We start from the raw sequence: 3282 nt of genomic DNA on the forward strand, positions 1-3282 counted from the left end.
AGCTGTAAGCCGCAGCCCGCCGGTCGTGAATCAGTAATCGAGACAAAATGTTACAAGTAAACGTTATGAGGAAATACCTCAGCTCCAGGTGCTGGCTGGGGGTCACGGGTGAGAGGTGAGGGGTCACACACTGCCCCTCAGGGCTCCCTGAACCTTGACCTCGCAAGACTGATGAATTGTGTGCTAACGAGGACCAGCTCTCTCTTACTGTGCCTGCACTCTCTCTTCTTGTCTAATCCCCCCCCCCTCTTCTTTCCATTCTCCTGGGGTCTGATCCGGCAGCAGAATAGTTCTACTTATACCTGCTGAACCTTTAAAGTACCTCTCCATCTGTCGTCTCCCTTGGATTTATAATTGCCATCATATCACATTCAAACTAGGCACTGTCGCACTCTTACATAACTTAACCCCTATCTACCAGCGCATGCAATACTTAAGAATAGATTGAATAAATTATTATTGGGTGAGGTGTTAAATCTTGGCCAGCAATAGAAGTGCTCTCTTTCTAATGAGGCTCCCCTACCTCATCCTCTGGCTCATATCCTCGCAGAAGGGAAGTGAAAAAGCTAATCACGGGCACATGCATCAACCGTCTGCCCACACATGCGCAATGTGCATGCAGAAAAAACTCAGTGCAACCCCACCCTGCGTGCATGCACGAACGGACACGGCACAAAGATGGACACTGCACACACATTTAGCACACATCTGCACGCTGGGCCATTTGCACAGTCACATCATAGAGCCAATTAAAGAGATGAGTCTTATTAGCAGAGGTGTCCTGGCCCTCGTTAATCACTGGGGTTTCCTGGCAGGGGCTGGTGACATGCAGAGCTCTCCGTCATCTTTATGAGACCTGTCTCATCACGCCCTTATAAGACACTCATCCAAACTTTACTGAGACTCATGATTTAGCAGAGTGCCTTGGCCCAGAAATGCGTTCAGTCAACTGTGGGTCACCTTTGAATGAGCTTCAAGGGATTCGAAAAATGGAAGCGTGGAAATGTAGGCCTTGTGTGGCGCATTTGCTACCTCACAGGCTTGCATGTTTTGCAGAGTTTCCTCTAATTGAAAAACCATAATCTTGTTTCCCCTTCCTGCAGGGAAAACCATTATTATCCTCGCTGCACAGGCACAGGCCCACTGGGACGAGTGAAAGTGGCTCCGCAACAATGATGTGAGGTGAGGAGGAGAGAAGGTGCAGAGAATCAGATTCCAGGGTAAATATCATTCTGTTCCCAGCTGAAAACTCATCTTGTTTTCTCACTTTGCGGGGTCGAATGCCCTGCCTGGACCTCTGGACCACCTGCAGCTCTGCTGATGACAGATTCCCTCCACACACTGGACCATCTCAGCCCTCAGTGCCAAAGAGAGACTAATCCTCCTGCCTCTGTGCTCTAAGTACAATAGTCCTGTCACTCGTTCACTCATTCAGCACACCTTTAGCTGCTCCGCCTGTGTGTCAATGCAAAGAAAACCGACAGGAGGCAGACAGTGGGTTCCCACGGCGCTCTATTCATAGCTTACCACTGGAATCTGACCTGTTCTGGCCTGTCTCATGAAACCTGCTCCTCATAATTGAAGGGCATTGATCCTTTTTCTCATTTCACATTCACCTTGACATCTCTGTTATGGCCCAGAGACTGTCTCCTGTTAATCCAGGGGAGATTCTTTCCCTTTATTTAGTTACCAGATATTTTATCGGAGAGCACAGTGCATTGTTGAAATGATATGCATCAGAAATGTCAAGGATATAGTGTACAGTAATGCACTCATGGGACACTAGAGGAGTCTGGAGTTGCTAAATGTGGACCTGGAAGTTGGTCTGTTTATGTGTGCGTGTTTGTCCATGTGCCTAATCTGAGGCTGGTCCTGGTAAATGATTTTCCGGGGTCAGCTGCTTTCCTCTGCCCTTACAAGCCGAGGAGATTACAACCAATGCACTCATTAATGATTTATCCACGGAATTAAAATTCTGCAGGTTTATCTTCTCGCAGAATGCTGGAAATAGTCTTGTCCTGCGTGTGCAAAAACTTTTCTCAGGGTTGTAATCAATTATAGGAAAGATCGGCTTCATTTAATGTAGAGCACAAACATGTACTTTTTAAATTGCCTTGAAACGCTGTTCAGATCCATTTTTAGATCAGTTCCCCCAGTGAACTCCACACATGCATGTGTGAATCACAGTTCCCTGTCCTCCTTGACCCTCTCTGAGGTCTTAACAACAGCAAACTGATAGGGCCTGCTGGTTATCAGGAGTAAATAGAAGCTCTGCAGAGGCTCTGATTTTAACTAAACAGCCCTGACCCTCTGAAACACGACTCAACCCGACTTAGCCCAAGCAGATGTACTGCTGTGGGAGCAAATTATGAGAAAAGTAAAGGGGAAAAAATGTTTTGGCACATAAGCATGAGATGTGGACATGAAACACCTCCTCATCTTTCATAAAACTGGTCTGACGGCATGACAACAGCAATACACTCATCTAAACTTTCTCTTTGGTCCTGTTTCTGTATGAACACTGCTAACAGCTCCTTACAAAAAAGGGCTGACAGCTCAGAAGACAATCAAGCAGGGCTGCCGAGGTGCTTCTCTGTACATTATTCTGACAGGAGATATGTGACACAAGTAGACTTGCGTAGTGATAGATGAGTCTCTTCATGTATCACAGGCTGGACATGAAGGGGGCTCTCTGCCAGGTCCTATTCTAATACGCCTGCATTGATCTAAGCTCCTCTTTATTAATCATGCACTTAACACAGAAGTCTGTGTTGCTTTCATCCTTTCTTCTGTTACCTCATGTCCTCACTTTTATCATTACAGCAACTATGGCGCTCTTTGTCTCTGCAAGAACAAGACATTACTCTTGCTACAACAGGCCCTTTTGATAGTCAACACAAATGTAAAAGGTGTCACATACAGCGAGATACGTGCATTGAAGATGCAGAGTGCATGAGGACGGGCCTACATATTCATGGCCTTTGCAGCAAGGGTAAAGAGATACATATATTACAGTGACACCATGTACAGTGAGAGCACTGCCATTGTGGGGAGAATAGATAGATTAGATCTTGCTAGGTCTATACTGCCCCCTTCTGCTGTTAAAACGAATAGCTTTTCATTCAGCTGGCGCTTTAGTGTCACACCTCCTGAACTAAATTTCACCCCAACATTGCATAAATCTGCAAAGGACAATTCAAGAATCTGGTGCAGCCTGGATCTGAGTAACCCAAGTATTAAGTGTACTAAGGTCAGTGTGGTCAGTAAATAGTTGCCACAAAG

Source organism: Thunnus maccoyii, chromosome 8 (assembly GCF_910596095.1).
Source record: "Thunnus maccoyii chromosome 8, fThuMac1.1, whole genome shotgun sequence".
Taxonomy (NCBI): Eukaryota; Metazoa; Chordata; class Actinopteri; order Scombriformes; family Scombridae; genus Thunnus; species Thunnus maccoyii.